This window comes from Myotis myotis, unplaced genomic scaffold, assembly GCF_014108235.1.
Source record: "Myotis myotis isolate mMyoMyo1 unplaced genomic scaffold, mMyoMyo1.p scaffold_m19_p_7, whole genome shotgun sequence".
Classification (NCBI taxonomy): Eukaryota; Metazoa; Chordata; class Mammalia; order Chiroptera; family Vespertilionidae; genus Myotis; species Myotis myotis.
Genome location: NW_023416379.1, coordinates 49,898,751 through 49,913,107, shown reverse-complemented (window position 1 = coordinate 49,913,107; position 14,357 = coordinate 49,898,751). Strand labels below are relative to the sequence as shown.

At 39.7% G+C, this 14,357-nt stretch overlaps 1 pseudogene; it reads right to left on the bottom strand.

Moving 5' to 3' along the window:
• Positions 1–879: 879 nt before the first annotated feature.
• On the bottom strand, positions 880–1,910 carry LOC118660644 (annotated as a pseudogene).
• Between the last annotated feature and the right edge of the window lie 12,447 nt (positions 1,911–14,357).

Here is a 14,357-nt window from a genome sequence, read left to right as displayed (position 1 = left end):
TCAAGGGACCTGGCATATATGGCATACTGTTCTTAATATGTTTGCTCACCTTCTTGGCACTATGTGTTTTAACCAAGGTCTCTGAGAAAGGTTGTTTGCCCAGGTAGGGATTTTCCCCTGAAGTTAGGGAGGGAATAAAACCTCTTAACTAAGTGCCAGGTGGGTAATTAATCACTTTAACTAGGAACAATCATGCTTAAGCTACATAATCTTTACTCCCTGGAATGGAGATAAGAAACGCCCTAACCTTTGGAATAGAGATTGATAGGATTGGAATCAACTGGTATAAATACAGATGTAAGAAGACAGAACGAGGAGAGACGGAACCTAGGCACAGAACCTACACAGAACGTTCTCTAGAGACAGAAGAACTTCGCTGGAGAGAACATGGCAAAAGATCCTGGACAGAAACTGGCCTCAGAACCTAGAGACAGAACCTAGTGAGAGAACATGGCAAAAGATCCTGGACTGAACCTGACTACAGAAATTGGCAAGAGAACCTGACTAGAACCTGGTATCTGAACCTGGCTGGAGAACCTGGACAGAACCTGGCTGGAGAACCTAGCGAGGGAACTTGGCTACTGAACCTGGCTGGAGAACCTGGACAGAACCTGGCTGGAGAACCTGGAGAACCTAGCAAGAGAACATGGACACAGAACCTAGCTGGAGATCCTAAGCAGAACCTCTCTGGAGATCCAGACCAGAACTTGGCTGGAGATCCTGGCTGGAGATCCTGGCTAGGCTGCTGATCAACTGAATACTGTCTCCGTGTCATTCCTTCTTCGCCAACTCCATCCACACCTTTGGGGACCCCTGGACCTGCTGGGGTTAGACCCCGGCATAGGAGCACCACTCCTGGGCACTCGGGCAGCTGCGGGCTCAGTCATCCCCGCCACACAGGCACAGCAGCGCTTCCTGGCCGTCACCCTTGGTGTCTTGCTGGATGTAATGGTGCAGGGACTTACCGTACTTCCTCTTGAATTCAGACCTGATCTTCAGCATGTCCACTTCACTGCGGAGATCATGATTCTGATCAGGACCTTGCCGCGTGTCCCCTTGCCCTTCATGGAGTCGTACAGTCGCTCAGCAAACTATAAGGGCTTGTTCTGGGTACAGTGGACCGGGTTCAGGAAAGCATTTCCCAGGTCTCCCTTGACTTCCTTCTTGATGCTCTGCAACATGTCACAAGGGCTGTAGCTCTTGTACTTGTCAAATACTTTCTGGAGGTGGGACACGGTCATGATGCTGATCCACTTGGCAACATCAGTTCCTGTCTCTTCACTCCAGCATCACAGAGATCCTGGGCATCTTGGTCAAGCAGCTCATAATCGATGACAGAGCCGCCCTTTGCTCTTCTACCCTTTGCAAGGGCAGCATCAGCTTGTGGAAGTCGCCAGATGTGTCGGAAATAGTGTCTTTCTCCAGATTAGTCTTGTGCATTTCCTTGTAGACTCTGTTAGTTTCCCGTAGCTCCTGGCTGGTCCTGGAGCCAATGATCTCAGTGAGAGAGTCCTCAGTGCCCAGCCCTGACATGGAGGCCTTCAGCTCAGGAGCATTGTATGAGCAGGCGTTTCCAAGAGGCCCAGAGTCACGGTCTCCAGGGGGCCGGACAGGGCTGGCTTGGCGCTGATGCAAGTTCCTTTTCGGTCTTCCCTGGTAGGCGAAAGCAATATCCCGCCTCTGTTCACTGCTGCGCTTGGTCAAAACGTTGACATGGTGACCTCATCCACCCCTTTGGTCTTGATGGCCCTTTCAATGTGCAAAGCGTCCCGGCGGGCATCAAAGTTGGGGCAGGCTCTGACTGACCCATACACACGTACAGGTGTGGAGCGATCGCCCTCCAAGCCCAGCTTGCACAGAATTTCGAGAACAGGAGACATTTTGAAAGAAGCTGGGCCGGGCGCCAAAAGCTGTGTCCCCAAATGCGAAGCAGGAAATACTCTTTTAAAAACTGAGTGCCCTGGTCCATGTGGCTCAGTTGGTTGGAGCATCGGCCTATACACCAAAATGTGGTGGGTTCGATTCCCAGTCAGGGCACATGCCCAGGTTGCAGGTTCAATGCCTGGTCAGCGCATGTGCAGGAGACAACCAACCGATGTTTCTTTCTCATATTGATGTTTCTCTCTCTCTCCGTTTCTCTCTCTCTTTCTCCCACTTCCTCTCTCTAAAGTCAATAATAATTTTTTAAAAACTGAGTAAGAACAAGTTTAATATTTATTCTCCAGGAAAATACACAGAATCCAACAATAAATTTTGGTTAATCTTCAGAATGATGTCAACAGAGTATGTAAACCAACTGAGTTTGGCACATCATATTGGACACATTTTTTTTCATAGTATATATTCAAGGCCACCTTATACATACAATTAATACCCATTACTCAAAGGACAAAACAATATGACCAAATGTGTAGGTGTTTAGCTATTCTTCAGCATAAGACATTTTACAAAAATAGAGAATGAATATCCATGCACACTCACTAAACCCATTGAGTACTTTAGGTCAAGAAGTACATAAATAATTTATATTTTCCACTGAAGTACTTTGCAATGTTATCCAATTTACAGAGCACATACCATCACACATAAATGTTTGGAATCTCATTAAAACATAATATGACTCTACTGATATATCGGCCAGATTCTGAATTCTAGAAAATCTCTCTAATTTTGAACTATAAAAACAGACATTAATATTATAAGGAAAGCTTTAGTGATATATCTGCTCACCTGCTTCTCTTGGCCCATGGGTTTCCAGGGGTGGGCAAACTTTTTGACTCGAGGGCCACAATGGGTTCTTAAACTGGACCGGAGGGCCGGAACAAAAGCATGGATGGAGTGTTTGTGTGAACTAATATAAATTCAAAGTAAACATCATTACATAAAAGGGTACGGTCTTTTTTTTTTTTTAGTTTTTTTTCATTTCAAATGGGCCGGATCCGGCCCGCAGGCCGTAGTTTGCCCACGGCTGGTTTATACTGTTTACAGGGCCTTTCTACCAATAAGATAAAATAAAATAGAAGCTCTCAGGGGATTTTTTCTCTAGAGCCTAGTGTGGTTTAAATTTCATGTATAGCTTCTAAGCACAGCGTGAAAAAAAAATGCATTTTGGAACAACAACAACAAAAACCCCTTAGAAATAATTCAATTCAAGGATGTCATTTTATTTATTTTATTTTTTTAAAATATATTTTATTGATTTTTTTACAGAGAGGAAGGGAGAGAGATAGAGAGTTAGAAACATCTATGAGAGAGAAACATCGATCAGCTGCCTCCTGCACATCTCCCACTGGGGATATGGATATGCCCGCAACCCAGGTACATGCCCTTGACTGGAATCGAACATGGGACCTTTCAGTCCGCAGGCCGACGCTCTATCCACTGAGCCAAACCGGTTTCGGCAAGGATGTCATTTTAAAGATGAATAAATTCAGCACCGGACAACTCTGCAGCAGAAATTCTTAGAAACATTGTGATCTTACTTTCTATGTGCCATTAATAAACGGGTTTGCAACTCATGGGATCTTGTCACTTGGTATCATAAAATTTACATCATCTTGGATATTCTCTAGAAATTCTAGTTCCTCAGAGATTAATGTTCTGGCTCTACTGACCATCTTGTTTTATGATATACTACAGGGATATGCTGTATTCCACTGTCCTTATGTTAATCAGGGCAAAACTGAAATTCTAAAAAAAAAAAAAAAAGGTGTCAGGTAATAGACAGAATACTCCAAAGAGCCTCAGTCATATGTCTGGGAGACATTTGGTTTCTTACCAAAAACAGCCTAGGACTCTAATTGTAGCTATTTTCTTTTGAGAAATGGATAGTAAATGACAAGATGATACCTAATCCTCATAACACAAAGTCATGAAATTTATTGATCCACCTCACAACTGCTGCAGTTTCCATATATCAGGGCTTTCAAGTAGTAGCGCTCTCTCTGTATATCATGCACATTAAGGTTTTATTAAAAATTCAATGAAATATTTATATCTCAGTTATAAATCCCTGATGGGTAGATGAATGCAATCAAGACATAGTGATTTTCCAATGTGAGTTTATACATAGAACATTTTGTCATGGCAATGAATGCCCTTTAGTGCTACAAAGAAAACAGTTGTTAAGTGCCCTACTTGTTACATGGGAATGACTATTTGACCACTGTTTTAATTCTTCTCCTACTTCACCTCTGTCCTAGCCCCATTCCTGTCTGAAGGTTAAAACTGATTTACAAGAAAATTCCCATAGGGACTATTTCAAATCTCCCTGGGCAATTTTGAAAAAATTTTAAATTTCCCCAGGTGATTCAGAAATAATTTTATAATAATGCATAATAAATTTTATGCAGATTTTAAAGCTATAATTCTTTCTATTAAAATTCCCAAGATAACATTTCTTACAGTAATTCCATTGTGTAAGTACAAAGGCAATTGTCAGTAATTCCAAATGATGTCGATATTTGAAGACAAAAATATCTGTCTGTCCTGAGTTCCACCAGCAGGGCTCCCATCATGCTCTTCTCAGGGGCAGCATTCACAGACAGCAGAAGGTGATGGGAATGGGGACACTGACACCCAGGCCAAGGGGCTCTCATCCTGAAAGTCACATCTGGATGATTCAGTTATATGTTCAGTTATTTATTTAAATGGCTATAGCTTTCTAGAAAGTATGTTCAGAATTTAAGAGTTGTTTGTGTTTGCCTTGAATATCAATAAAATCTTGAATAAAACTGATTTCCAAACCAATGATCTCTTTTATAATACAGTTTCATTTTTCAAGTGCATTTCAGTAAACATTTTAAAAATATTTTGCAAAGCATTCACCATATTCCTGTATTATTAACCTGCCTTTCTACTTTTATAAGGTAGAAACTTATAAAGAAGAACTAAGTGCCATATTAATTGTTCCTTCAGACTTCTTTAAAGTTTAGGTTTATTTTACACATGATGAGGATGTACTCTCTGGAGGTAGAGAATAATGAGGAGAGAGCTAATCCTATAGAATAAAAAAGTAATATGCAATTTGACTGAACGGCAGAACAACAGAACAACCAATCAAAGCATAATATGCTAATGATATGCTCAGGCTGTTAAACTGCTCTCTATTATGTGCACTGACCACCAGGGGGCAGACGCTCTGACCCATTGGTTAGCTTGCTGCTGGGATCCTGTCCTGAGCGAGACAGGCCAGACATGCCCTGGACCCCTCTCACGGTCCCTCCCCAGCCGGGGTGCACCGGTGGGGTCCCTCAGCCTGACCTGCATCCTCTCGCAATCTGGGACCCCTCAGGGGATGTCAGAGTGCCAGTTCCAACCCAATCCAGCAGGCCACTCCCCTTGGGAGGATGCCAGATACAGGGCTCATGGCTGGTGAGCACTGCTGCAGCAGCACAAGCCTCTCTAGGGACTGATTGGGCTCAAGCCCGCTGCAGGCATAGTGGGGCCAGGATGAGTGGGAGCGACAGGTAGGAGCTGCAGGCAGCATCGGACTGTGGGGTTTTGGCCTGATCCCTGCAGGCCACCCAGAGAGAGACCCCACCCATGCACGAATTTGTGCATTGGGCCTCTAATATCATATAACTGTCATCAGTATAGATACGCATAGTAAGCACATTTGAAGTGGGGTGTGTTCAACATCCTGGGAAAGAAAAATCAAATAAGGTCATTTTTAAATCACAGTTTTAAAAAATCAACTTCTAGGGGAAGAAACAGGGGAGGATAAGGGCAAAATAGAAAAGAAATATTTTATTGAGATATTAAAGCTCACCCCTCTCAATAGTTTTACCATCTTTTATTCTTTAAACTGCAAAAAATTGAAATCTGTTAGAAGCACGGCCAAATGTTGTGCATCAGCCTGCACTCATTACAACAATGTCCTAGCAGAACAGCAAAGGCCTGATGTTGTTTTTTTTTCAAGAGTCACGCTTACCCTCCATAAATGTTGATGTAACCGTCCTTCCCTGTACTTCTCCCATTTCCCCTTCAACCTGAATTATAAATTAAACTGATTTCATCTCAAGTCTCGCCTTTCTAAGCAGTCTTCTCACAGATTAATTCTAGACACAACAGACTACTAGCTGAGACCTTGAAATAAAATGAGAACAGTGAGTGAAATGTATAGTGACACTAGATTTTGCATTTATCTTTGCTTTTCTCTTTTTATCTAAAAAAAGAGAATTCTCAAACTTGCTTTATCCAATGCCAGAATTGAACAAGTACTAGAATTTCTCTGGAACCACAAAATCACAATTTCTAGAATAACTCAGATGAGCCTTTCTTAAATCTGATTATTTTTGATGCATTTATTATTTTATGGTTGCATTGTTAGATATCTCTATTACTCTAATAATTACCTCAAGTCTAGCAGAACCTTTTAATCTAAAGAAATCATAGTTGCTGTCTCATGGATGATTTTGTGGAGGTCAGTACAAGGAAAGTATATTTGCTGGAAGTATGCTTGATTGTCATTTGTTTGCTTAAAGGATAATGAAGCTTTAGAATATAAAAGCAATCCCTGCCTTCATTTCTCAGCATTGACTGCTGGCTGAAAATTGGTGGGAAACTTGGCTGTTAGGGCAGCCTGTATTTTCCTGGACAATTTCCAAAATTTAGACGAGTTGTTATTAAAAGTAAAGCCTGCCTGGTTTTCTTAGACATATAGGTTTTGATTATACACTTAGGACAAAAATTATATGACCTTTCTGAATATCTTGGCTACTTTTCGAATTAGGTACAAGCTTAATAAAATAACTGTTTTTTTCTGGAAGTTTCCGTTATCTAATATGTATCATAAAAACATATACATGTTTAAATGTAAATGAAGAAAAAAAGTTAAACTCATGACAGTTGGCAGTATTAGCTAGGTAAAGGAAACTAGCTTTCCATAAATTAAAACATTTTTCTGTGTTCTATGTATTTTTTATGCCTTCACTATATATTTTCAAATACCTTAACATGCTAATTCTAAAGCACAGTGATAGACTTTGCAAAGATGTGAGAAATACAATGCCTGGCCTCAAGTCTTCACATTTTAAAAACAAAATGTTGTAGGATGCAATTTATACCACTCACACAGTAAAAAACAAACAAACCGAAAACTATTATTCAAGGAGGAACAATGATGTTCAGCTAGGAGAGCTAGGGTCAGCAAGGCATGTTTTGTGACTGAGCCTTAAAGAACACAAAGACTTATAATAGGGAGAAATCTCAGTGGGTAGCATTCCAGGTGAAGAAAGGAGCAGGAACAAAGGTAAAAAAAAAAAAAAAAAAAAAAAAAAAGCAAGGGATGCACATAAAATAGTGAGCAGTCAGTTCAAACTCCAAAGCCTGACCTATGACATTGTTCAGGTTAGCTATTCGCTGTGTCCTATGTAACAAGTTACCCCAAACTCAGTAGCTGAACACACAAATCATTTCATTGTCTATGAAGGTTCTGTGGGTCAGGAACTGGGGAAGGGCTTAGCTTGCAGGGCAGGCTCCCAGGTTCCCATGAAGTTGCAGTCAGACAGTAGCTGGAGCTGGAAAGCTGTGGGGCTGAAGCAGCTGAGAGCTGACTGAGCATCTGCTTCTGCTTACGCAGTGTCAGGGCCTCTCCACGTAGTCCCTCTGTGTGGGCTAGAGTGGGCTTCCTCACAGCATGGTGGTCCCTGCGCAGTCAGATGGCTGACAGTGTGGCTGAAGGTTCCACGAGCAATCACGCCAGGAGACTGGGTGGAAGTTGGTTCAGCTTTTATAATGTAGTTTGGGAAGGCCCACAGAAATCCTGCATGTTGCACGTGCCACATCCCATTGTTTACAAGCAGATCACAACCCTTCCTAAATTGGAAGGCAGAGGAATTAGAGGCCCTTTTATGCTGGAGGAGTGGCAAGGCCCTGAAGACCATGTGAAACAGGAAATAGTGTTAATGTCGTAGGAAAATACAAACTGCCACAGGCATTGTTCATGACCCAATCCCAGCTCTTCATTTCCAGGTGTAATTCTCTCCATTGCTTCCTGTACAGCCACGTATCTTCCGTCACAGGGAACTGTTTGGAATTATAAGATATTACTATGCTTTTGCATATCTCCCTGACATGGAGACTGGTTTCTCTGCACGAATTGCCCTTTCCCCTTGTGTCTAGCCAGCAACACTCTACCCAGCTTCATATCCGGGCTGTCCTACATGGCAGCCTACCCTGACTCTTGCAGAAGGTCTGTGGCAGCGGTTCTCAACCTGTGGGTCGCAAACAATGAAAATACATCCTGCATATCAGATATTTACATTATGATTCATAACAGTAGCCAAATTACAGTTATGAAGTAGCAACGAAAATAATTTTATGGTTGGGGGTCACCACAACATGAGGAACTGTATTAAAGGGTCGCGGCATTAGGAAGGTTGATAACCGGGCTCCCCTATGGCCCAGAGGAGTTAATTTTTTAACTTTTAAAACTTACTGTGGTATAATATAGATAACATAAAATTTACTATTTTAACCATTGAGTGTACAATTCAGTGGCATTAAGTACATTCACATTATTTATTGTGCAACCAACACCACCATTAACCTTCAGAACTTTTTCATTCCAAACAGAAACTTGGTATCCATTAAACAATAACCTCCTTCTGCCCACCCATCACCACCCCCCCTGGTAGCCACTATTTTACTTCCCATCTCTATGAATTTGACTATTCTAGGTATTTCATAAGTGTAATCTGGCTTTTTTCACTTAGCATAATGTTTTCAGGGTTCATCCATATTGCAGCATGTGACAATATTTTGTTCTTTTCAGGCTGAATAATATTTCATTGAATGTATATACTGCATTTTATTTATCCATTTATGCATTGATGTACATTTGGGTTGTTTCCACCTTTTGCCTGTTGTGAATAATATTGCTGTGAACATTGGTGTACTCCAGAGATGTTCCACATTATTCCTCTGAGGAAATTTATCACACTGTATTGTAAGCATTTTCTTACATGCCTGTTGAGCATTGTTTAAACCATTCCAAACCTTATATTAAGTTTACATACTTTGAATTATTAATTTCTACATCTCTGTAACCTACAACACAATAGGTGTTCAATAAATATTGTAGATTAAACAGTAAACAATTGAGAGAGTGTACATAGCATAAGACTCGCCTGTGAATTTCAATCCTTTTTTGCCAAAGGCTTTCTCACTTATTTTATCTAAATTTAAAATCTTCATTTTGTACAGAGATCAGAATCTATTAGATGCTATAATAAACACAGCTAAATGAAGGCCTGACTTTCAGGAGCTCATATTTTTACATTGAGGTTTTAATTGCTTGATGTGGTTTTTTGGGGGGGAAAGATCTTCACAGAAAGCAAGAGTAGATATTTTCCTTGATAGCTTTAAAATACAATGGCTTTCTGGAAATTAGATTATGATGCACTAAATTCTTAAGCTATATGAATGTAATTTGTCTTTTTCTTCCATAAACATAGTAATTTGTATGTTTAACTAGGTCCTTTATTAATCTTTAGGCTTTAAGCATAGGTACTTACTGAATTTAAAAGTTGTAGGATAATTGAATTCCAATAGTAATAGATATACCTTATATAAAAATAAAGATGGAAATATTAGGTTCTTAAAAACTGAGGGGAAATTATTCCTGTGGTGTCTGTAAGATAATCTGTGCAACATAATGGGCCCCTGATTGATAACAACTGCCAAACACCATTTTGTAGGGTTATTAGATTCATGGAGTCCAGAGCTCAACAAATTCAACATTTTATTCATATTTAAAATACACACATAGTGAGAAAGGAAGGAGGTATGTGCTTTCTAATGGATTTGCTGAATGGGAAGGAGAAAATATCTTCAAGTGAGGTTTATGACATTATTTGTTCTTGAAATTTCTGAGCTATATTGATCAAAATATTCTGGAAAACCATTATATAGGAAATATAAAAATTAAGAGTGGCGTCACATTAAAAACTTTCATGTCCTCACTCACATTAGTTTTCAAAGCATTTCTATGTTTTTTTTATTTGTTTCCACACTTGGGTTCTCAGCCCCTAGTAAACTGTTTGCCTGACAAATCAAAGACCTTTAATCAATGTATAAATTACATATATGAATGCATAAATCTCAAATATGGCTTTTAAAAATACACATTTTATTATTTACAGAAGTAAAAATATCAAAATCATTTAAATGCCCAACAATAAAGAGTAGACAAATAAATTATGATACATGCATAAGCCAAAATATTATGAAATCATTAAAATTACATTCTTGGAAATTTTTTTAACAATGTACAAAATTGTCCAAAAGGTAATAATAACTGAAAAATAAATATAGTAGTTCTAACTTTGTTTTAAAATGCTATATACACATGCACATATATACATACAGAAATACTTTAAATATATGTTGATATATAATATTTTCCATAATTGTGTGTATGTATAAACATATTTTCAATGCATATTTCAACATGTTTTACCTGTCTAATTGCAAAATTAAAGTTTTATGTCTTGTAATAGCATTCCATGTAACCAGTTCTCAGATTTAAGAACAATGCATTGTTATCATTATTGTATCTCCCATTAGGTAAAAGGAATAGCAATGTGTTTATGTCAGAAATATAAATCCTCTAAATGAGATATTTGAGCAAGAGCATCTTTTCAATGACATTCTTAAAGTGGACAGAGCCTGGAATAAAATTGTAGGTAGAATTTCCTCTTAATGACTTGAAAAAACTTAAAGGGTTTCAGTCTATGAAGGGGTAGGGGGAGCAATTTACTATATTGAAAAGAAAACGACTTGAAATTTAAAAATAAACCAAAGTCACCTGATTTCCAGCAGACCATCAGCATAAAGTGCATCCGAATTACTGTTAAACATGTGTTTTTACAATGGAAGTTATGATGTTTCTTATTATAAGAGAATTTTCTGTCAGGCTTGAATCTTTTAAATATTCTGTTTATGGGTTTCTCATTTAGGCTAATCATGAACCTAAAAAATTACAACTCCTATTTTCTTATAGGAGAAATATACATAGCAATCCAGCATAAGTTATGGAATAGAGCAATGTAACAAAAGCAAATATGAAATAAACCAGTATTTTACATGGCAAAACTGATGTGGTCCAAAGAAATCCTCTGGCAAGCCATATCTATAAATAAAAACAAATAACATACAAATAATATGGCACTATGCTTTCACTGAATTGCAGACCACTCCTTTTATTATGTAAAAAGCATGCGGCCCTTGTGTTTGTGATAGTCTGATGGGCTATTGTGCATGGGTTGACTTGTGCCCCTGAAAACAACTATACATCTTAGAAATCTAGGTTAAATTTATATTTACACTTATAAAGATAAATATAAAATTAAAAAGACTGTAATCTTTCTAATTAAAAATGTGAATAATGAAAAATAAAACATCACTAATACTTATAAATACCTTTGAAAAGTTAGAATGGAAATAGCAATAGTAAACAAGAGTCAATAGAGGTATGAACATTTGTTGTTTAAAAGCAATGTAATTATAGAATTATTATTATTGTCCATTGTTAAAGTTTCCAATAATGCTACAGTAATTTCTTCATTACACCCATCCATTGAATAAAGATTTTTAATACTTTTTAAATAAGAAATGCTTTTTAGATTAAAATGAAAACTTAGATGATAATTATATTCTTTATATGTATAATTTCATGATACAGACAGGCATAAACTTTGGGGGATTTATCAAAAGACCACAAAACAGGTGTCTACATTTTGATGTATAAGATTATGAAGGTACTCAGTGTTTATCTTCATATTTTTTTTGTAAGCATCCACCAAAGAAGTATTTTAGTGTTATTTCACATATACCTCCTGGATCATTAGAATCTACTCCCAAATTTAAGTCATTCTATAGAAAAAGTTACAAACAGATCATTGGCGGATAATGCACACAACCGTTCAATGGGCTGTACTGACAATGGCAAAGGAAATCAATACCAGCCAAAGCACAAAGTTCACAAAGAATTTAAAAAGAGCAACACTGCTAAGCTAGTCATCATCTAAGTTTTACCATTTTATATGAAACTGTGGGGGGCGGAGTGGGGCGGGGAGCAGGGATGTTGATGAACCAGGCTCCTCAGGCTCCTAGCTTTCCACAGCATCACCACCGACAATACTGAAATACGTCAAAGTCTGTGTGAAAAATGAAAACCGGTGACAATGAAAACATTCAGCTTGAAAGATATATTACCTCTGCCCCATGTTACACTTCAGAAACAATACAAAACATGATTACTAGTCCCAGAGGGAGGAAGGACTCTTTACAAGTGATATTACCATTTCAAAATATCTTCGTATAAAAGAAGAGCTAAATAAAGACTCTGAAACATCAGAACTTCTGAGACAGAGGCAGGAATTTCTGTGAAGAGATATACTGTATTCCTGGATAGAAGGGTGGCAGATGAGAGTGGAAAGGAGGCACATTCTGCACTGCTGGGTCATGCTGAGTTGGGGAATTATCAAGGGGGTAAAAAAAAAAAAGATTATGAATGTAGCCCTAGCTGGTTTGGCTCAATGGATAGAGCATAGATCAGCCCTCAGACTGAAGGGTATGAAGTTTGATTCCAGTCAAGGGCATATACCTCGGTTGCAGGCTCGATGCCTGGGCCCCAGTCAGGGCTTGTGTGGGAGGCAACCAATTGATTGTCTCTCTCACATCCATGTTTCTCTCTCCTCCCCACCTCCCTTCCACTCTCTCTAAAAATCAGTGGGGCGGGAGGAGGGGAGAGATAGCCTTGGGTGAGGATTAATAACAACAAAAGTTGTGAATATAAAGGCCTGAGATGTTTTATTACCGTGAGAAGTGTGGGGTTTATTAAGCATAAAATAGAAATCAAATGCTTGTATATCACAGCCAGAGGAATCCGCCCCCCCCCCCCCCCCCCAGGAAGTGCTCATTCAGAGCCCAAAGTGCTAAACGTCTGTATGTCTGTTGAAAATACACACAATTGACTCGGTGACTCATTTCTAAGACCTGTAGGAAGCTAAATGGGGAAAGGTAGTATTACATTTCAAGGGCCACTTTCCTTTACTTTTTTTCTCCAGGCGCCATGCATGCAGCATGAACTCACTTCTCTAAAAGTGAGCGCTTTCTTATGACCTAAGGAAAAAAAGTTCAGCTTTTTAATGGACTGTTTTAGTGTGCTCAGGCTGCCCTAACAAAATACCACAGACTGAATGGCATTCTTTTATTTTCTCGGAGTTCTGGAGGCCCTTGGACTGAAGGGTCTCAGGTTTGATTCCAGTCAAGGGCACATACCTCAGTTGCAGGCCCTGTCTCCGGTGAGAGCTACAGGGCTGCTGCGATGCTACAGGCTGCTTTCTTGCTTTGTCCTCACATGACAGACAGTGAGGGAGGGAAAAAAAGAGATTGCTTTCTAGTGTTTGTTCTCCTAAGAACCCTAATGCTATCAGATCAAGGCTCACTCCTTAGGACCTCATTTAACCCTAATTATTCCTGAAGACCCTGTGTCCAAATGCACACACTGGGGGGGTTAAGACTTCGACACATGAATTTTGAATTTTTAGGCTTTATTAGATTAGGTTATGTAAGACTTTTGCAGCAAATATCTTACATAACCTAACCTAGTAAAGCTAAAATAAGATGATGAAAATCATCATTGCAAAATCATTTAAACTAATTTGTTTCAAAAAAATGTTACTGCGTTAGTTTTAGTTGAGTGATTTCTGCTCTTATTCTCCCCATTACTAGATATGAAAACTTTTCCAGTTTGAGTAGTCACTATGGGAAGATCATTCATGTGCAGGCATGCAAACATGTGTGTTTTAAACTAATTTGATTATTGTCATCCTTGTGAAGTCTTAAAAATGACAATCTATTTTTATTTTTATGCATGTCACATCCTAAACAATTTTATTTTAATCTAGAGGCCCAGTGCATGAAAATTCATGCACTGAATGGGGGGGTCCCTTAGCTCAGCCTGTCCCCTCACTGTCCGGGAGCCCTCAGGGGTGGGAGGCGGCCCCGCGGTCAGGGGAAGGTGATGCCCCATCACACCTCTGCTGCTGCCACTGCCGGCAGTGCAAGCCTTGACCGGTCCTGGTTACCTGAGCTTTGGGCAGCCCTGGGCGGCTGGGCAGCTGCCATCCAAGGCTTGCCTGCACCTTGGGCCAGCCCTGGGCAGCTGGGGGACTGAGAGAACTGGGGGTCTCTGGAGGCAGGGGTGGGCCTGGCCTTGCTGTGCACCTGCCGCCCCGGCGGGGCTAAGCAGACTGGGCACCGCCATCTTGTGGCTGTGGGTGCTGCCATCTTTGAGGACGGGGCAGCCAATTGGCATATTCCCTCCTTATTGGCTGTGGGCACTGCCA